Source organism: Sus scrofa, chromosome 15 (genome assembly GCF_000003025.6).
Source record: "Sus scrofa isolate TJ Tabasco breed Duroc chromosome 15, Sscrofa11.1, whole genome shotgun sequence".
Classification (NCBI taxonomy): domain Eukaryota; kingdom Metazoa; phylum Chordata; class Mammalia; order Artiodactyla; family Suidae; genus Sus; species Sus scrofa.
Window position 1 is genome coordinate 60021338 of NC_010457.5, and position 22996 is coordinate 60044333.

The 22996-nt window shown below is 40.3% G+C and overlaps 1 long non-coding RNA gene across 1 annotated transcript; it reads right to left on the reverse strand.

Annotated features, from left to right (window-relative positions):
* Positions 11185-18423, reverse strand: LOC110257062. The gene is made up of 3 exons (XR_002339235.1): positions 17281-18423; positions 13331-13495; positions 11185-12447 (listed from the first exon to the last, which is right to left on the reverse strand). It is a non-coding gene; the product is annotated as an uncharacterized LOC110257062 (long non-coding RNA).

The following is a 22996-nucleotide window of genomic DNA, read 5'->3' on the forward strand; positions in this document are numbered from 1 at the left end:
TGAGGATGCAAGTTCAATCCCTGGCCTCGCTCAGTGGGTTAAGGATCTGGCATTCTGTGAGTTATGGCGTAGGTTGCAGACATGGCTCAGATCCAGCATTGCTGTGGCTGTGGTGTAGACTGCAGCTACAGCTCTGATTCAACCCCTAGCCTGGGAACTTCATATGCCACAGGTACAGCCCTAAAAAAAAAAAAAAAAAAAAAAAAAAAAAAATTGTGAAATTTCAGTGATTCCATATAGGAGTTATTTATTTATTTACTTATTTATTTTTGGCCATGCCTGCAACATGCAGAAGTTCTTGGGCCAGAGATCAAACCCATACCACTGCAGCAATCCACAGTAGTGACAACATGAGATCCTTAACCTGCTGAGCCAACAGGGACCTCACACATACGAGTTAATGCTCTTATGTTCAAAACTGGTGTTGAAAAGTATAGAGGAGTTGTAAAATTCATGCTAATAATTTTAAACTTTTTTTTTTTACTTAGAACATTTACTAGCAAATAAAAATATATATATATTACAAGTCAACAGAGAGACCAGAGAAGAAAGGAAAAACTTTTACATTTTAGTTTATTTGACACCACTGTTAAATTTTTATTTATTTATTTATTTGTCTTTTTAGGACCACACCCACAGCACATGGAATTTCCCAGGCTAAGGGTCGAATTGGTGCTGCAGCTGCTGGCCTACACCACAGCCATAGAGATGCAGGATCCGAGCATCTGCAACCTATACCACAGCTCACGGCAACACCAGTTCCTTAACCCACTGAGCAAGGCCAGGGATTGAGCCCATGTCCTCATGGATACTAACTAGCTGGGTTCATTATCACCGAGCCACGATGGGAAATCCAGGACACCACTTAAAACAAAACAAAACAACAACAACTTTTTGAACCAGTGTTTCCACAAACAAGTAGCCTTCATTGTTTGCAGAGAGTGGTTTATAAACGCAGTCTCGACTAAATGTAGAAAGATAGACTAGCGTGGTTTCTAAAGGTACTTTTCAGGCCAAATATTCTCCAATTCCTTATACCTTAGATAAATCTTACAAATCCTTGAAGGTTCTGCTGGGCTAGCCCTACTGAATGAATCGTCAGAGCATCTCTGCCCAACAAGGACATCCATCACCACCCTTCTGTGCAACTACTATACACTCTACTTAGTTTTCCTGTTGAATATACGCAGGACAATATGTTATAACTTCTTTCCTTATAAATGTATCTCCCTTTTTAGGCCATGGGCTTCATAGAGGAGAGAGACTTAATTTACCTGATTCTATAACCTCTAGTACCTGGCTTAGAGTAGATATTCAATAAATGTGTTAATAAATCTTTCAAATTATTTTTAAAAATCATTCAAATTATCATCATCATCATTGCTTTTTTTTTTTTTTTTTTTGTCTTTTTGCCATTTCTAGGGCCACTCCCATGGCATATGGAGGTTCCCAAGCTAGGGGTCCAATTGGAGCTGCAGCCACCGTCTTACACCACAGCTCACAGCAAAGCTGGATCCTTAACCCACTGAGTGAGGCCAGGGATTGAACCGGAAACCTCATGGTTCCTAATCAGATTCTTTAACCACTGCGCCACGATGGGAACTCCATCATCATTGCTTTTTAGGATCACATCCAGGGCATATGGAAGTTCCCAGGCTAGGGGTCGAACTAGAGCTACAGATGCCAGCCACAGCCACAGCCACAGCCACAGCAATGTGAGATCTGAGCCACGTCTGTGACTTATACCATAGCTCACAACAACACCGGAACCTTAACCCACTGAGGAAGGCCAGGGATCAAACCTGAATCCTCGTGGATGTTAGTTGGATTCGTTTCCACTGAGTCACAACAGGAACTTCCTCAAATTATTTTTAATTACTTATGTATAGAATAGATTCAGGAATGTCTCTAGAGTAGGTGATTTTTTTCCCCTGAATTATCTCTCCATTTGAGTCAGAAGAGCTCTGGACAGGCACAATACCAAAGGAAGTGCTGGAGCTGGGATTTGGGTGGTGTGTCCAAAACCTGTGCTCTTCTCACTATACTGCACTGTTTGCAATGAGAGGAGAGCTGAGTAGAAAAGCAGGAGCTTTCAGGGTATGGTTCCACCCATCTGCTAGAGCTTTAGATGTGGCTCAGGGGCCCAGAAGTGAAGGAGATCCCAGGGACTTGCAGCCTCACCTGTTTTCAAGCCTAAACTATGTAAAAAACAGAGGGTCAGTTAGCGATTCTGAAACCTCCTGCAACATCGAATTGAGAACCAAACATATTTCAGCCAAATGCCTTATTTTTTTTTTTTTTTTTTTTTTTTTTTTGTTGTTGTTGTTGCTGCTATTTCTTGGGCCGCTCCTGCGGCATATGGAGGTTCCCAAGCTAGGGGTCGAATCGGAGCTGTAGCCACCGGCCTACGCCAGAGCCACAGCAACGCGGGATCCGAGCCGCGTCTGCAACCTACACCACAGCTCACGGCAACGCCGGATCGTTAACCCACTGAGCAAGGGCAGGGACTGAACCCGCAACCTCATGGTTCCTAGTCGGATTCGTTAACCACTGCGCCACGACGGGAACTCCCAAATGCCTTATTTTGAAATAGATGCCCACTTAGCAAAGATTCATTACCTACCAGAAACTTAGGTGGATCATGCAGATATAGTGACCTACTTGGTAGCTCTTGGCTCTCTCCCTCCTTTTCTTGTTCCTTCCACCTCACACCCTTGGCTTAGATGTGTTTTGGTGGATGCTGTGTTTGTGAAGCCATTGTGTATATTCCTTTAATGACAAAATATTTGGTTTTAACCATCATAATAAGGAACATTATTGGACAACAAATAATAACACATCCACTGCACCAAAGGTAACTTTTATTCTCTTTTATGCTCCTTTCAAGGTAACATCCTTGGATATACTAATAGGCTCAAGTCAAGCAAAGCCAAGAAAGTTCCACTGATGCAGCAGATAATTAACCTCCTGGCTAAATCCCACGGCCGAGACCAGTGTTGACTTGGGAAATCAGCCTGTATTTTTCAAGTGCTCATTAACTGTAAGCCTTTTAAAAATTTCTTGCTTAGTGTATTTTAGTTCGTAAGCTCCAGGTATAGGTTTAAGGGCACAGCAAGAGAAATGGTGGCTATCGTTAATGGAAACTCTTGAATCATGTTAATACCCAAGGTCTGTGTGTGTTTGTGTAAGAACAAGGGGCGGGGTAAGGGGTGGAGGTGGAGAAGGAGAGAGAGAGAGAGGAAGGGAGGGGGGAGGAAAGAGAGAGCAGCCAACCTTCCCTCATTCACAAATGGACCAGTTGCCCTCCCAGTAGCAGTGTGGCAAGGGGAAAACCCCAGACTTGCTCTCAGGAGACTTGGGCTCTAATTCTACCTCTGCCATAAGATATCCGTGACCTTGCTTCCGCTCCCCTGAACTCTGATGGAATGAAGAGTTTGAGTATAATGATGATTGCGTTTCTACCAGCCTATAATATTCTAAGATCTAATCCTAGGATTATCAAAAAGACTTAGAATTTCTTTCTCTAGTTCATTTCATTCCAATAGGAGGTTCAGATGTGCTTAAGCGAGCTTCCTCATCATTATTCCTCCTGCCTGGGCTTGCTCCTACACCCCAAACTGGATCTTCTAATTTCTTATACATGGAGACTGTATATAACCTCATTTCTTTATGAGCCAAGAAGCAAGTCGCTAAGGCCCCTCTTCTCCAGTTCATCCAAGCTTAGCGCAGTATGATGTACTTCTAGGAACCAGGATATTGTGCTCTAGTGCTAACCACTGACCACCTTCACTGTGCTCTGAGTTGCAGGTCCACTAGCATCCTCAGGGTCTGATAATAGGCCCCTGAGTTCCTTCTCCTGACCCCTCCTCTCTACCTTAGGCCATACCACTGGGTTTCAGGCCTCTTCCTATTGACTGTCCAATTTCTTATTACAAAAGTACTATGTGATTACCAAAAGAAATTAGAAAAATTAAAGAGGTAGAGAAAAAAACACAAACTATAATCCCACTACCCAGACAACCACCCTCAACTGTTTGGCGTTTATCTGCAGTAAATTGTTGCGACAGGGATTCCACATTTGTCTAGACCTTCCTGTAACCACGCCCTTGGGTATGCCTCTCTGACCAATAACTCTGGGCTTGACCAATGGGACAGTAGCCAATGGGTCACAAGCAGAGACTAGAAAAATGCTTATGGCTGTGCTTGGTTTCTCTTACTGTCCTTGGAACATACTGCCACCTTGTAAACAGGACTATGCTAGCCTTCTGAATGACGAGATGCGTGCCTATATGCCCCTGTCATATCAAGACAACACTTAACAAATCCCCAGAAGCAGAGCTGCCCAGCTGATTCGCTCACAGGCATGTTGGTGAATCGAGTCAAGACCAGCAGAAGAACCACCAGCTAAGCCCAGGCCAGAGCTCAAACCCATGGAATCCTCAGCTAAATAAATAGTTGCTGTGTGCAACAAAACACTGTTTTATAGTCTGTTATGCAGCAAAAGCTAACTGATAAAATAAGCTTTAAGTCTTTATATATATATATTTAAGATTATACCAGACATGCTATTCCATAACAAGTTTTCTTCACATGACATTTTCCCAAGTCTTTAATATTATTTTCTTCCTCCATGTAAGTTCACCAGAGTGAGGATTTATGTCTGTTTTGTTCGATGCTATATTTCCAGCAAATATTACAGCACTGTAAACATAGAACTCAGTAAACATTTTTTGAATGAGTTAGTAGAGGACATGATCTTTTCTTTTTTTAAGATAATTGAATAGTCATGTGAAGTCACCACCTTTGCCCCATTCTGAGTTCATGTTTCTCTAATAGGTTTGGCATCTCAGGTTCCCAACAGAACTGAAATTCACAGGGGCTTTCCTACCACTTGGGAAATATATCTCTAGTCCTAAGTCCCAACCAGGGGGTAGCCTCTGCTAAGCAGCCTTTACAATTCAGTTTAAATAGCATGTCCTGTGGGGACATACTCGTCCCTCATCAGGGTTTGCAGACTGTATTAACCATGTCACAGTACTTTACAGGTTTATTTCTTCTCCTTCTTTGTGAACTTATAAGAATAAGGGTTCAGCTCCCAGAGTGCCCGGGACACAATAGGCCCTCAATCAATGGTTGTGGGATAAATGAACAAATTAACTCACAAATCCAACTAGGAACCATAAGGTAGTGTGTTCGATCCCTGGCCTTGCTCAGTGGGTTAAGAATCCGGCATTGCCGTGAGCTGCGGTGTAGGTCGCAAATGTGGCTCAGATCTGGCATTGCTGTGCTTCTGGTGTAGGCCGGAGGCTACAGCTCTGATTTGACCCCTAGCCTGGGAACCTCCATATGCTGTAGGTGAAAAAAAAAAATAATAATAATAATAACTCACACTGCAAAGGACTCCTCTGACAGCTGCACATATATAATCTTTCTCTTTTTTTTAAGAAATGCAGTCTTGGAGTTCCCGTCGTGGCGCAGTGGTTAACGAATCCGACTAGGAACCATGAGGTTGAGGGTTCGGTCCCTGCCCTTGTTCAGTGGGTTAACAATCCGGCGTTGCCGTGAGCTGTGGTGTAGGTTGCAGACGCGGCTCGGGTCCCGCGTTGCTGTGGCTCTGGCGTAGGCCGGTGGCTACAGCTCTGATTAGACCCCTAGCCTGGGAACCTACACATGCCGCAGAAGCGGCCCAAAGAAATAGCAAAAAGACCAAAAAAAAAAAAAAAAAAAAAAAAAAAGAAATGCAGTCTTGTTACAAATAATGAATACAAATAATTACAGTACCATTGTGAAAAAGCATATTTATATCCCCCCCCAAATCATAATTAAGAAATACCACCAAAGAAGATATTTCTTAAATAGCTTTTATTCCATTTGGATCTTTTTAAGGCATGAGGAAATGAAGAAACTAGGGAAGTGGAAAACCAAAGTGGGACACGGGGAGAGAGCATAATACTCTAATTTAGTTTGTCATGGTCCATTATCTGCTGTGGATAGGAGGGTGACAGTATCGGTTTACATATTGGTTTAAACATAATTAAAACTTAGAGGTTAAAGCCTGAACTTAGGCTAATATCAAATAAAGAAGGGATATTAGGTCTGCCGTGGATTAGAGTTCTGTTTGGGATTCTTTGTTGAAGAGATAACACTGTGCTATTGTGAAAACTGCCATTCTGTGAAAACACTACCTAAAAGAGGACTCTGCTCAGGAACGTCAAGACGTGCATTATTCATGCACACATACACACATGAAATTCCAACACATTACTCTGATTGCTGTAATAAACTTAAAAGTCTGTGGTTTAGACAAGCAGCCTGGCTTTGTTATAATAAGGCGTAAACATAAACTCTAATTAATTAATGTGTAACAGTTCTTTCCTTTTAAAGGATTTTAGAAGTTCTGACTTCAGCTGAACATAATTCACACACATGAACGTTTTAATATAATCACCTCTAAATCTATGCCAATGACATCACTGGCCATTCTTTAACTCTTAGAGGGCAGAGATAATATCTTTTTTAGCGCTCTTAGGCCATGGGAGTGCATTTGAACGTCAGCTCTGTCAGGCCTTTGGCTCCGGCCAGGGGTTTTAACTGTTCTAGAAGAGTTTGGGGAAGCTACTCCAGCCCACGATCTAGATTCAGGCAAGTAGCTCTGATGATATCTGATTCATCTGTTTACACTTCCTCATAAGATTTCATTTAAACAAAGACAAAAACAGGTTTTATGTCCCAGTGCTATTAAGGACAAAGTCTTCTATTGAATTTCCTGACCCACAACACTGGCCCATGGCTGTGGTCTCACAACCACAGGCTGCACCTGGAACCATTTTTGTCCATTTTGTAAACAAGAACCCTTTACTCTCAAGAGGGAAGCAGAGGAAGAGGCTGTCAGCAGGTGGCAGGGGGACAGGCTGGAGCCCCTCAGCTGGCCTTTCAGGACCAAGCAAGACTGGAAATCATGGAGGAGCACCTGCATAGTAAACACTGCTAGCTCCATAACACACATCCAGTAAACAAAACAGGGACTACAACAACATTGTGAGGAATCATCTTTATATCCAGAAAATTCATCTTCATTGGGAAATACCTTGCTAACAAAACTTCAGTTTAGTTCAGGGTATCTGTGTTCCCAGTCCCAGGCAAATGATAATGATTCGTTTACGTCAATAATGCCAATCCTGTTTCCTCCTTTCTCTGCCTTTTAAAAAAACGCTTTGTTTTTAAAGACAGTTTTATGTTCACAGCAGGGTATAGAACAGAAGATACAGAGACTTGATGTATACCCCCCTGCCTCTCATGCCCACAGCCTCCCCAGCTACTGACATCCTGGACCATTTGTTACAACTGATGAACCTAACTGATATATCATCACCCCAAAATCTTAGGATTCATGCTTGGTGTGGTACATTCTATGAGTCTTGACAAATACATGACATGTATTCAGCAGTGTATTATCACACAGAGTAGTTTCACTGCTCTAAAAATCCTCTGTGCTCTGCCTATTTATCTCTCTGCCCGCTAACCCCATTCCGATCCCTGGCACCCACTGATCTTTTTACTGTCTCCACAGTTTTGTCTCTTCCAGGTTGCCATATTCTTAGAATCATATGGTATGTAACCTTTTCTGATAGGCTTATTTCACCTAGTAATATGTATTTAAATTTCCTCCATGTCTTTTCATCGATTGATAGCTCATTTCTTTTGATTGGTGAATAATATTCTATTGCCTGGATGTATGCATTCACTTATCAAAGGACATCTTGGTTGCAACTGAATTTTGGCAATTATGAATAAAGCTGCTATAAACATATAAACCCTGGAGTTCCCGTCGTGGCTCAGCAGAAATGAATCCGACTAGTATCCATAAGGACACAGGTTCGATCCCTGGCCTTGCTCAGTGGGTTAAGGATCCAGCATTGCCATGAGCTGTGGTGCAGGTCCCAGACTCAGCTCAGAGCTGCCATTGCCATGGTTGTGGTGTAGGCCAGCAGCTACAGTTCTGATTTGATCCCTAGCCTGGAAGCCTCCATATGCTGTGGGTGCGGCCCTAAAAAAAGACTGGGTATATATATATATATATATATATATATATATATATATATATATATACCCAGTCTGCTGAGTGTGTGTAGGGGGATGTGTTTGGGAAAGATTTCACTTTCTTAGGTTTTTGTGTGGATATAATCCTTCAGTTCATTTGGGTAAATACCAAGGAGTGTGATTGCTGGACCGCATGGTAAGAGTATGTTTTGTAAGACATTCCCAAACTGTCTTCCAAAGTGGCTGGACCGTTTTGCATTCCCACCAGAAATGAATGAGAGTTCCTCTTGCTCCACATCCTTGCCAGCATTTGCTGTTGTCAGTGTTTTGGGTTTTGGCCATTCTAATAGGTATATAGTAGTATCTCGTTGTTTTAATCTGTAATTCTCTAATGATGTGATACCAAACATCTTTTTATAAGCTCTCTGGCCAAGTATAACTTCTTTGGCGAGGTGTCTGTTAGGATCTTTTCCCCATTTTTTAATCAGGTAGTTATTTTCTTATTGTTGAGTTTTAAGGGTTCTTTGTAAATTTTGGATTATAACCCTTTATCAGATGTGTCTTTTGCAAGTATTTTCTCCCAATCTGTGGACTGTCCTGTCATTCTCTTGACAGTGTCTTATACAGAGCAGAAGTTTTTTTGTTTGTTTGTTTGTTTGTCTTTTCTAGGGCCACTCCCATGGCATATGGAGGTTCCCAGGCTAAGGGGTCCAATCAGAGCTGTAGCCATTGGCCTATGCCAGAGCCACAGCAACGCCAGATCCGAGCTATGTCTGCGACCCACACCACAGCTCACGGCAATGCTGGATCCTTAACCCTTATACTAAGCAAGGCCAGGGATCGAACCCACAACCTCATGGTTCCTAGTCGGATTAGTTAACCACTGTGCCAGGACGGGAACTCCCGGAGCAGAAGTTTTTGATTCATTTAAGTCCAGCTTATCAATTATTTCTTTCACAGATTATGCCTTTGGTGTTGTAGCTAAAAAGCCATCACCATACTCAAGATCATCTAGGTTTTTCCCTATGTTATCTTCTAGGGACTTTATACTTTTGCATTTTACATTTAAGTCTATAACTTACTTAGTGTTAATTTTTGTGAAGAGTTTAGTCTGTATCTAAAATCATCTCTTTTTTTTTTGCATGAAGATGTCCAGTTATTCCAGCATCATTTCTTGAAAAGATTATTTTTGTTTCATTGTGTTGCCTTTGCATTATTGTCAAAAATCAGTTGAACATATTTCTGTGGATGTATTTCTGGGCTCTCGTTCGTTTTATTAGTCTCGTTGTCTACTCCTTCACCATTACCTCACTGTCTTGATCATTGTAGGTTTATAGTAAATCTTGAAGTTGGGTACTGTCAGTGTTCCAGCTTTGTTCTTCTCTATTATCATGGTGGCTACTCTGGACCTTTTGCCTCTCCATGTAAAATTTAGAATCAGTTTGTTGGTATCCACAACAACTTTCTGGGATTTTGACTGAGATTGCATCGGATCCATAGATCAAGTTGGGAAGAACTGACATCTTGACAATACCAAGTCTTCCTATTCATGAACATGGACTATCTCTCCATTTATTTAGTTCTTTGAGTTTATCCATCAGAGTTTTGTAGTTTTCCTTATATAGATCTTGTACATATTTTGATAGATTTTACCTCAATATTTCATTATTTATACTAAATGTTTCATTGAGGATGCACATGTAAATGCTATTTATTTTTAAATTTCAAATTCCACTTGTTCACTGTTAGTATATAGGAAAGCAATTGACTTGTATATTAGCCTATGATCCCCAAATCATACTATAATCCCTTATTAGTTCTAGGAGTTTCGGTTGATTTTTTTTCCGATTTTCTTCCAAAATAATCATGTCATCTTCAGACAGTTTTATTTCTTCCTTTCTAAACTGTATGAATTTTCTTTCTTTATTCCTTCCTTCCTTTCTTTTCTTTTCTTCTTTTTTTTTTTTTTTTTTTGTCCTATTTCATTAGCTAGGACTCAGCATGTAGGATTTTTTGTTGTTGCTGTTTTGTTTGTTTGTTTGTAGGTGATGGTCTTTATCCACTTGAAGAAGTTTTCCTCTATTCCTAATTTTTGGTAAGTTTTTATCACGAATGAGTGTTGGGTTTTGTCAAATGCTTTTTATATATCTATTGATATGATCACATCGTGATTGTTCTTTAGCCAGCTAATTTTTTAGATTACTTTAATTGATTTTCAAGTGCTTTTCTGCTTTTTAACAGCTGTTGGGGTTGGGGGTGGAGTTGGGGGCTTGTGACCTTGTTCTGCATGGCCTTGGGTGAAGTCTTCTGAGTGCGTGTAGGGGAAAGTGTTCTAAGAGAGATTTCACTTTTATGGTAAATAAGGAGGAATATAACACCACTCTTCTCTCTTTTATTTGGTTTTGAATGCAGATGTGAAAGCTGGATATACCACTGCTACCTTGCCATCATAAGGGAGGGAAAGGCCAGTAGACTTGCAAAGACATTATCTCTGAAATCATTACAGCATCTTGTTATATGAGAAAAATATACTACTTTATGTTTAGTCACTACAGTTGGTGTTATGCTATATGCAGTCAAGCCTACTTTCAATTAATCTCATGTCATATCCATAATAAGACACATAGAAGTCATCAAAGAAGATGACATTATTGCTTTGATTCTGCAAATGCTGCTTTGGTACCTAAGCTTAGGAAAGACTGGCTCGAAGGGAAAGCTGACGGAGGACTGAGTGACAGGGAATCGACAGAGCATCTCATTGCTAGGGAACTCCTGGGTGATACCACTTCAGAGTAGGTAGATGAACATATGGCCAACGGCAAGACCCATGTCTCAGGAAGAGGGCAAAAAGCTATTCAAGAAATGGCAAAGTAGGAGTTCTTGTCGTGGCTCAGCGGTAACGAACCCAAGTAGTATCCATGAGGACGAGGGTTCAATCCCTGGCCTCGCTCAGTGGGTTAAGAATCTGGCGTTGCCATGAGCTGTGGTGTAGGTCACAGATGCGGCTCGGATCCCTAGTTGCTATGGCTGTGGTATAGGCCAGTGGCTACAGCTCCAACTTGACCCCTAGCCTGGGAACCTCCACATGCCATGGGTGCGGCCCTAAGACAAAAAAAAAAAAAAAAAAAAAAAAAAGAAGTGGCAAAGTAAAGTGAGGAAGCAACATGGTAGTAGAAAGTAGATGAGCCGAGGAAAGAAATGGGAAATTGAGTCCTGGCTCTGCACCTTTTTCTGCTATATGACTTAGTCTAATTATATAATCATTATTAGCCTCAAGTATCTCTTCTATAATATGAGAAGGAATTGTCTTCCTCACAAGATCATTGTAAAGATTAAAAGCTGTAGCATATTTAGAGATTAGTTACATCACCTTTGCTCCGTTATTCATTTCATATGTTCAGAACCAAAGTAAGGTTAGCAAAGAGATCAAGGCAACCTCTACTAGAAAGGCATAGAATGGAAGCTGGGGTGTTAATGAGTTATGCTGATAGAAGCTCTATGAATTAGAGGTCTCTTAAAGTCAGCCATCCAAGGCATCTACCTAGAGTCACTCAGCCTTAAACAGGCTGCAGCTAGGGAGCAAAAGAAAAAAGGCTTCCAAACCTAATTGAATACAGGTCAAAATATTAATATTCCCAGGGAGCAACAGAAAATCACAGGTTTCTTGTACTGCTTGTGATAATCTGAATGTTTAAGTACAGTAAATATTTGTTGAATTAATGATATGTTAGAATATTAGTGGTCTCTATAACAATGTTTACCTAGCTTATAAAATCATTTCAGTATTTTTTCCAGTTTTTACTGGAGGAAACTACCCAGGAGGAGGTCTAAACTGAATTAAAGAACACCTTGAGAGTTTGGGAATAAATTTGATATGATATTTCATCACAACCAAAGTAAATTAAAACTACATTATTTTAGGAAGAAGGAAAATCCGAAGGAGATTTAAGCAGTTTAACTTGTGAAGGAATGAGGATTAAATTAATTGAAATTGGTATTATGGGCACATTTAGTGAAAATTGCAAATATTTCCTTAGAGTAGGGAAGATTTCCCATGACTGGATTTCCTTCTAAAGTTAGATTTATTCATTCCTTAATCCAATAAGCAATTAGTGGGAATCTTCCATGTGCTAAGCAGAGAACTAGTAGTGCCTGGAGTATTAACAAAAAACATATGATTGTACTTGGGATTCATTGCTCCTCCTATGCAATGGGTCTCAAGCTCTGTATGCATAAGAACCTGGGTAGCCTGTTAAAGCGCATACTTCTTGGCTTACCATAGAAATTCTGATTCATGATGATGGGACTAAAAATCCTTATTTCCATCAATCATTCCAGATGACTCAAGTGCAGATGGGTTGAGAATCACACTGTGAAGCACATTATTCTCCAGCTAGGACCTATAAGCTAGTTGGAAAAAAAAAAAAAATATATATATATATATATGTATATGTATATATATGTATATATTAGGAGTTCAAGGATACAATATGACAGATCGGGATGAAGTGTGTCAAGGCAGAGGCAGGAAATCAGAATATGCTGGTTTAGGAGGCAGATGGACCTGACATTGTCTAGAAAGCTGTGATCATGGGTAATTAGAGCTAGACAAATAAAGAGTCCTGATTAGAACATATAATTATCCCACAAGTCAGTGCAAAGTGATAATTGAGACTAAGCAGGTCACAAGAACCAAGGGCAGTTAAGAATTACAGACTTTAATAGTTCACGTTGGGAGTTCCCGTCATGGTGCACTGGAAACGAATCCAGCTAGGAACCATGAGGTTGCAGATTCAGTCCCTGGCCTTGATCAGTGGGTTAAGGATCTGGCATTTCCATGAGCTGTGGTGTAGTATCACAGATGCAGCTTGGATCTGGCGTTGCTATGGCTGTGGTGTAGGCTGGCAGCTGTAGCTCTGATTACAGCCCTAGTCTGAGAACTTCCATATGCTGCGGGTGCGGCCCTAAAAAGACCAAAAAAAAATTACAGACTTAAAAAAAAAAAGACTAGAAATAAAGAAATAATTTGGGTGGTAATTCAGTTTTATCCAAAAGTTCTTTACAGGCTTCCCATTGGGAAAGAAAACAGCTCCAGGGTGAGGCTTGCAAGCAGAAGCAGGTCAGTGGTGCCCAGAGGAAAGTGAGGGGCTGAAATGGAACCAGGGGGCATGCCCACATTCAGAGAGCAAGAAGGAAAGTCTCCTGGGAAAGTGAAATACGTATGGTTCTCCAGCCTGAGTTTAACCCCCATTAGCGACAGAATAGCCATTTCACTGACTTAGCTACTGACCAGTAACCAAGGCAAGCTGATGGGCAGAGGAGACAGCAAAAAGTGAGAAATAACCACATCTTTTAAATGCACTTGACCAGTCACCCTCAAGGCACTGGAACACCACACTCTTGATGACCAATCTTCTTGAAGGCATAGTTCAATATTATGCATCAGTATCCTCATCTGTAAGACAGAAATAAGAATGAAACCTAACTCATCTAGTGGTAGTAAGTATTTAAGATATTAGATGTAAACCACTTAGCTTCCTGCTTTGTCCACGGTTAGCATTCAGGGAAATGATTTATTATTATTATCGTCATTAACCCTTTTCTGGGTTTCCCTTGGGGCCTGAGCAATAATAGGCCACTTTTTGCCATGCTTGGAGCTTTGGGGGCACTTTTGTTAAAATTTTAGTCAGCTGCCAATTTAATTCAGGAATATTTTTCTAATGAGCAGTGCCAGAGATCTCATCATCATGTCCTTTGAATGTGGGACCTACTCCTGACACTTATCGTTTCTTAACCCCATGCCTGGGGGTGCTTAGTGCCTGGTGTTTATGGATATAAACGACATCTCTCCCTGTGCTGGGTCCAGTATTCAGTGATTTATATGAATTATCAAATTGTTCCTCACCAAAACTACTTGAAGTAAAAACTACTACTGCCCTTATTCTACAGATAAGGAAACAGAGAATTTTTAAAATTGTGTCCACTTACCAACTGCCTTGTTATTGCATGAGCACGATTTCCAGGAAAATTTTTCTTTCCATCTTGCATCTCTGCAACTCATTTTTCTTTTTGTTTTCTTTCTTCCTTTTTTTTTTTTTTTTGCCTTTCTAGGGCCATACTTATGGCATATGGAAGTTCCCAGGCTAGAGATCGAATAGGGGCTGTAGCTGCTGACCCACACCACAGCCACAGCAGCGCAGGATCCGAGCCTTGTCTGCGACCTACACACTCATGGCAACGCTGGATCCTTAACCCACTGAGCAGGGCCTCATGGATACTTGTTGGGTTTGTTACTGCTGAGCCACGACGGGAACTCCTCTGAAACTCATTTTTCATCTGCTTCTTTTCTCTCTGCTTATCAGTCACGATTGTCACCAGGCACCTTTTTTGGGGGGGCGGGGGCGGTGCTTGGCTGCACCCACAGCATGTGGAATTTCTCAGGCCAGGGATCGAACCATTGCCATAGTAGTGGCAACACTGAATCCTTAACCACTGAACCACCAGGGAACTCCTGTCACCACACACATCTAAACTTTATAGTGTATAGCTTCAGCCACTTGGAGAAAATGTAACCTGATACTTTAGTCCAAGTCAAAAAGCAGAGGGGAGGGGGAAGGATTATTGCCAAGCCTGGGGGAGTTAGACTCCTACCCTGTAACAGGTCAACTATGTCCAACAGGCCTAAAGAACTATGGCAGCTTCTTTGTTAACAGCCAGATGGAGTGGAAGGAAGAACAGTTCCTAGAAGAAGGGGGTGCTCTTCCAAGATAAAGCAGTGTTGAAGGAGCAAAAAAAAAAAAAGATGTCCACTGCCTCTGTCTGGGCTATGCATTCTCCACAACCTCATTGCATTTTTAATATTTTGAACTCAAATTTTTAATCATTATCAGTTCAATACAGATTTAAGAAATACATATTTATTGCTTTGGGGGTTTGCTTCTTTTCATAGATTTCAATTCAGTATTTGGGGTTGTTTCTTTAAGAATTTAAACCAACACATCCCATTCCCTAAAATTGACAAAACAAAGCAACCAGGCAATGAGAATTGGATGTGAGACAGGCCTGTCTGGCCCCTGTTGTAAGCACTCTTCTAGAACAGTTGGACAAGGTTAGCAGGGTTCAGTTCTCTTGAGGGCGTTGAGCTCTGCAGGTGTTCGTAACTAGTGATTACAGAGCAGGCAAAGGGCTTGATCCTTTGAGGGAGATCTTTTAGTTCTCCTAATTAGCTGCCCAGCCCTCTCCCCTTTCCTTCCATCAGCGGACTTGTCTTTGATCTTAACTGTGTATGGAAAATGATTGCAACTAAAATAATAAAATGCCATAAACATTTGTTTTTTAAATTAATTTGGTAAAGTCAAACGGTGTAAGTAGCATTCAGTAGCTCTGGACAATTTTATGTCTTCTATGCATCATGTAATGTTTGGCATGTACTCAGTCTATTTTTGCATATAAATATGAGTTGGGGGCAGGAAGAAATCTGCATAACCAAAATTCCACCTCAAAATCGGATGCCTGACATCTACCCCTGCATCAGTCATGCAATGGAATATACCATAGAACAAAGGATGTTTTCTTTCCCTCCAAAACCTGAAAAAAAATTCAAATATGATGAACTTTTTATTTTTTAAAAGTAAAAAAAAATTAGCAATGAGATCCTGCTGTGTAGCCCTGGGAACTATGTCTAGTCACTTGTGATGGAGCATGATAATGTGGGAAAATAGAATGTGTACATATATGTGTAACTGGGTCACCATCCTGTACAGTAGAAAAAAATTTGTATTGAGGAAATAATTTTAAAAATAAAATAGGAGGAGTTCCCGTCGTGGCGCAGTGGTTAACGAATCCGACTAGGAACCATGAGGTTGCGGGTTCGGTCCCTGCCCTTGCTCAGTGGGTTAACGATCCGGCGTTGCCGTGAGCTGTGGTGTAGGTTGCAGACGCGGCTCGGATCCCGCGTTGCTGTGGCTCTGGCGTAGGCCGGTGGCTACAGCTCCGATTGGACCCCTAGCCTGGGAACCTCCATATGCCGTGGGAGCGGCCCAAGAAATAGCAACAACAACAACAACAACAAAAGACAAAAAAAAATAAATAAAATAAAATAAAATTTTAAAAAAGTAAAAAATTGTGTAAATGTATTTTAAAAGAAACAATCCCTCTGATTGAATAACACTATTTCAATTTTTAGAGTAGTGTATATAATTATTCAATTGCTTTAAAATAACTTGGCATTGTTCCTTCAGTAGAGGCCTTATTGCTTAATTGCAGCTGAGTCATTACCCCAGTCCCAAGCAATTAATCAGTGTTTCCTAAACTTGCCTAAAATAGGAATCACTTGGGGCTTTTGCTAAACATACAGATTCCTGGGCCCACCCCAGACCAATTGAATTAGAATTTCTAGGGAAGGCATGTGAGAATCCGTACGGTCAGAAAGCAACCCATGTGGATCTCATTATCAGAGAGGTTTGGAAAATACCTTTGTATTCCTTTGACAGTGGCATTATCTTTTTGAATTACTGTTATACACAGTGACCAGAAGAGTTTTATCGTTGGAAGAACTAGAACATTAGAAGTGCTCATAGATTATAAACCAGCACATGTTCTACTTTATAGATACTGCTTTATAAATTCCTATGATCTGAAACCAGGACCATGGAGTTACATATTTAACCTTTACTCATTCAGGTACTGCAGACATTTTTATTTCCTCAATAATATGCCCAAGATTAAATTCATTACCATCTTGAAAAAAGAACACAAGGAGGAGTTCCTGTCATGATTAGTATCCTTGAGGATGCAGGTTCCCATCCCTGGCCTCGCTCAGTGGGTTAAGGATCTGGCGTTGCTGTGAGCTGTGGTGTAGGTTGCAGACGCGGCTCAGATCTGGCATTGCTGTGGCTGTGGCGTAGGCCAGCTGCTGTGGCTCAGATTCGACCCCTAGCCTGGGGACTTCCATGTGCTGTGGGTTCGGCCCCCAAAAGACAAAACAAACACACAAAAAACAAGGAGGAAAATATCTCTTACTGAACATCTCATCATACATTGGGCATAATCTTAATAGTTGGTTTATGTAAGTTATTTACCTTAACCTTAACGATTACCTGGTGGGGTAAGTATTCATTTCCATTTTATAAATGCAGAAACTGAAGCTTGAAGAGGTTAATGAATTCTTCCACCGTCACTCAGTAAGCAAGAGAGACAGGGGTCAAATCTACCAAGCCCGTATTCTTACCACATACTAACCTTTAGAATTTAAATTCCAAGTTGCGAAGAATTAAAATTCACCAGGCAGAATAATCATGGGTTTGTGAACATTTCTTCTCTGAAGGCCAAAAGGGGGGCTTCTTTTTTGTTGTTGTTTTGTTTGTGTGTGTGTGTGCTTGTGCTGAGCCAAAGAGGGAGGAAAGGACAGATTTCAGAAAGTCTGATCGCCTCTTCCAGGATGAGAAGCCTCTTCTTGTAATCCGAAAGATATCTAGTTCTCCCCCTAAAAATTAACTCTCTGAAGAACAAATGAGAAAATTAATAAAATTGTAAATCTAGGTATGTAATATGTGTGATATATAACTGTGGAACTGGATTCTGCTCCCATTCATTCTCTTTTCTTACTCCCCCATGCTGTTTATTCTGGTTAAAGCGGTTGCAGCCAGCAAAAAAATGCACCCTTTAGGCTTTCTTGTTTTTTTTTAAAAAACCCATTTTTTAAAGGGTTTGTTTTCTTAGACTTGGAAGCTGTTGAAAGGTGCCAGATGGATGGCCTTGGAGTCCGTGAGGGGTGTTTATCTGCAGAGGAGGGCAGGTGTGGATGAGGCATCCTGAGCTTCCCACACAGCCCCGGTTCGGAGCCCTCACCCTCCTGGACCATAGTTAATATTAAGATGAGAAGTTAAGAGGACTCCCTGAAACAAAAACAGACACTACAAGTCAGCAGCACATTCCTTTGTTGTTGCCTTATGGTTGATATTACAAACTAAGATCCTCCCATCCAGTTAGTTTTAAAGTAGGCTGTTAAGGAAGTTTTTGGAGGAGGCAATACAGTAGAGGAATGCAGGATGAAGAGAGAAAGTAGGTGACAGAGGTGGGAGGATGGTGAGAAATACTCTGAACTTGACTTTTCATTCAAGGCTATCTGCGTTTTGTGAAGATTTCTTCTCCCCCCCCCCACCTTTTCTCTCTCTTTCCCTTTTTCCCTCCTTCCTTCCTTCCTCCCATTACAAGTGACTTCAAGAGGATAACTAATTAGTCTTTACCCAACTCAGCTACCTTTAAGTTGACCAATTGCAAGGCATTGGGGGTAGGGGAGTATCCATCCACAAAGCCTCAGTGTTTCACCTGTTTTTCCTTCTTTACTGTTAACTTACATTTTTTTGTTTGCTTTTTTTTTTTTTTTTTTTTTTTTTTAGGGCCACACCTGTGGCATATGGAAGTTCCCAGGCTAGAGGTCGAATCAGAGCTGTAGCTGCTGGCCTATGCCACAGCCATAGCAACACAGGGCCCGAGCCGTGTCTGCAACCTACACTGCAGCTCACAGCAATGCTGTATCCTTAACCTACTGAGTAAGGCCAGGGATGGGAACCTGCATCCTCAAGGATGCTAGTCAGATTCGTTTCCGATGCACCACAATGGGAACTTCTGACTTACAGTTTTTTAAGGTGTTTTGATTTCTGTAGAAACATACTTGCTTAGCATATCAGCTCTTTTGAAAGAATTTTCAGGATTTTTTTTCATATATTTATATATGCATATATTCACAAATATGTATTAAACTTATATAAATGAAATTGTCTGTTTTACTATTTCTATATTATTCAAAAATGATCCAAATTGGGAGCTTCCTGAGTTCCCTGGTGGCCCAGTTGGTTAACGATCTGGCTTTGTCACTCCTGTGCTCAGGTTTGATCCCTGGCCTGGGAATTTTCATTTGTTTTGGGTACAGCCGAAAAACAAAAACCGAAATACAGAAACAACAGATGTGGAGTTTCTTGGTGGTCTAATGGTTAGGACTCAGTGCTTTCACCCCTGTGGCCTGGGTTATATCCCTGGTCTGAGAACTGAGATCCCACATCAAGCCACTATGTGTGGCAGCTAAAAAGAAAAAGATCCAGATGGATTTTTGCCAAATTGAAGGTATGTTTATATGACAAGGTATACTTGTGGGGCTTACAGAAGGTGGTATCTCAGAGACATAGGCAAAATAAGAGCTGGGATTTTTAAATTTACAAATAGTTTATAATTCTCTGGAAGAGGGTTGGAGAAGCTACTAGCATCTACTAAAATTTTTTAAAATTACAAAATGGCATTATTTAATTAAGATACTGTTAAAAATCCTGATGTCTGTTAAAACAAACAAAAAAGAAGCAGGTAGTAGGTTTCTATCAAAATGGTGAATAGAATATATGTTTATCTTTTTTTCTTCCCAAAAAAATCTCTTGAAATGATGGAGCAGAATTAGAAGGAAACAGGCATACCTGACAAAGAACTAGAACTTATCAAAATATCATCCATGAAATTTAAATATCAGTGAATACGGAAACAATAGATTAGACAAGACTATCTGTATTGGAATGCTGAAGAAAACCTTCCAGAGCTGGAATGCTGCAGACAAAGATATGCCAAATATGAAAGAATAGTTCAGAAACTATAGATAGACAATATTTTAAAAGATGACATCTGAGAATTTTTTAGAACTGAAAACAAAAAACAGCAAAAACCCCAAACCCCATGAGGTTTCAAACTGAGGAAGCAAACAAAACCCTCAGCAGGATAAACAGGTTCATTAGCATATAGACTCAAGGTAGTAAAAATGCAGAATATTAAAGACAAGAAAATGTTAAAAGAAACCAGAGAAAAAGATGCAATATCTATTTTTTCAAGAAACTGACAATTACAGTGACAGATTTCTTATCACCAATGATAAAGGCTAAGAGTGAATGGTATCATATCTTCAAAACGGGGAGGGAGAAGAACTTTCATCCTAGCTTAACACAACTGAATAAACTACATTCAAAGGAAGGCAAAAAACAAAAAACAAAAACAGTGTCAGATATTTTGCTATTCACAAGCTCTCATTGAAAGAAACACTGAAGAATGTACTTCTGGAAAATGAAAAATTAATCCAGGAGAAAAGAGCAAATGAATTTGTAAGCACATCGGTAGAAAGAAATCAGGATTGTCTATGCTAGTAATACCACTACTACTAAACTAAGAGCTAATGTGAATAAATAAAGAGGAATTAATAGACAACATGAACATGGAAGGTAAGAGCGAAGAAATTTCTTGGAGGAAGAGGAGAGAGAAAATGACATTTTTTTGTAACAGCTTTATCAAGATATAATTAAACAATAATAAGCTATACATATTTATAATTTACAACTTGTTTTGTTTAACATACAAATGTACCCGTGAAACCAGCACCATAATCAAGTTCATAAATATATCCACTACCCTCAAAAGTGTCCTCAGGACATGTGAAATTCTTTCTGGTCTCACCCTCTCCCCAAACATTAGTCTGCTTTCCATTCCTATACATTAGTTGGCATTCTTTAGAATATTATATCAATGGAATCATACAGTACACACAATGTTTTGGAATCTGGCTTTTTTCAGTCAGCATAATTATTTTGAGATTCAACCACTTTGCTGGTATCAATTGTTCACACTTTTACTGTCAGTATTGTATTCTGTGAATATACCACGGTTTGCTTCTTCCTTCATCTGATGATGGGCCCTTGAATTGATTCCAGCTTTTGGTCATCACAAATAAAGCTGCTATGAATATTATGTAAAAGTTTTTGTTTGGACATACGCATTCTTATTTCTTAAGAGTGGAATGGCTGGACTGTATGGTTAGGCGTATGTTTGAATTTTTAAGAAACACCAAGTTGTTTTCCAAAGTGGTTATACCATTTTATAATCCCATCAGCTATGTATGAGAGTTCTAGATATTCTAAATCCTTGCCAACATTTGGTGTGGTCTTTTTTTTTTTTTTTTTTTTGTCTTTTTGCCATTTCTTGGGCCGCTCCTGCAGCATGTGGAGGTTCCCAGGCTAGGGGTCCAATTGGAGCTGTAGCCACCAGCCTACGCCAGAGCCACAGCAATGCGTGATCCGAGCCGCGTCTGCAACCTACACCACAACTCACGTCAATGCCAGATCCTCAACCCACTGAGCAAGGCCAGGGACCGAACCCACAACCTCATGGTTCCTAGTCGGATTCGTTAACCACTGAGCCACAACGGGAACTCCACAAAGAAACAATTTTTAAAAATGCTTTCTAGGGCCCCACCCGCAGCACACGGAAGTTCCCAGGCTAGGGGTCTAATCGGAGCTGTAGCTGCCAGCCTACGCCAGAGCCACGGCAACGCGGGATCCGAGCCCTGGCTGCGACCTACACCACACCTCATAGCAATGCCGCCGGATTGTTAACCCACTGAGCGAGGGCAGGGATGAACCCGCAACCTCATGGTTCCTAGTCGGATTTGTTAACCACTGCGCCACGACGGGAACTCCTGGGTGTGGTCTTTTTTAATTTTTGCCATCCTGATAGTTCTGTAGCAGAATCTCACTGTGGTTTTATTTGCATTTCCCTTATGAGGCATGATGTTGACAAATTTTTTTTTTTTTTTTTTTGGCCACACCTGCAGCATATGGAAGTTGCAGGGCCAGGGATTAAACCTGTGCCACAGCAGCAATCTGAGCCTCAGCAGTAACAATGCCAGATCTGTAACCGGCTGAGCTGTGAGGGAATTCCAAACATCTTTTTATATGTTTACTAGCATGGATATATTTCATTGAGTGAGTGTCTGTTCAAGGCTTTTGTCCATTGTTTTCTTTTTACTGAATTTTGAGAATACTCTATGTATTCTGGGTACAGCTCTTTCATCAGATATGTAATTGACTCATATTTTCTTTTAGTTTGTGGCTTGTCTTTTGACTCTGTTAACTGTATCTTTCAAAAAGCAGATGTTTTGATATTTGATAAAGTACAATTTATCAATTCTTGCTGGTAAATCTAAGAAATCTTTGCCTTTACCCAAGGTCTTTTAAAAGGCTTTTTGCTAATAATCTCAATAGAAGTTACATAGTTTTAGGTTTTGCACTTAGGTCTCTGATCCATTTTGAGTTGTTTTGTACTTGGTGTGGGGTATATATTGAAGTTCTTTTTCTACATGTAGGTACTGAGAATTCCTCCACAATCACGATTTCAACCATTTGCTGCAAAGACTATTCTTCACCAAATTGCCATTGCAGTTTTTTCCAAATATCTGATGTCCTTATATGTGTGTGTGGGGGGGTGTCCTTTTTCTGAACTCTCCATTCTATTTCATCTGCCTATTTGATACCAGTATCATACTCTCTTGATTACTATAGCTTTATAACAAGTCTTGTAATCAGATAGAACGAGTCCTCCCATTTTTTTTTTCAAATAATGGAATATTATTCAGCAGTAAAAAGAAATGAGCCAGACCCAGAGACTGTACAACACCAAGAGTGAACTCGAAGGTAAACTATGGACTTTAGGTGATTGTGATGTATCAGTGTAGGTTTGTCCTTGGTAAAAAATATACCACTCTGGTGAGTGATGTGCATTATGTAAGAGGCTATATATGCTTGGAGCACGGAAATCTCTGCACCTTCCTCTCAATTTTATTGTAAGCCTAAAATTGCTTTAAAATTAGCAAAGTCTTTTTTTTTTTAAAGAAATGTTAAAAAAGTTCCTATAACTTTTTAAATTAAAGCTATACAATTATCATCTAACCAAAATCTGTTTTTTGAAATGAATTCCAAAATCACACACACACACACACACACAAATGAACTATCAAGTCATAAAAAGACATGGAGGAATCAGAAAGATATATTTCTAAACAAAAGAAGCCTATCTGAAAAGGCTATATACTGTATAATTCCAGCTATATGACATTCCAAAAAAGGCAAAACCTATGGAGACAGTAAAAATA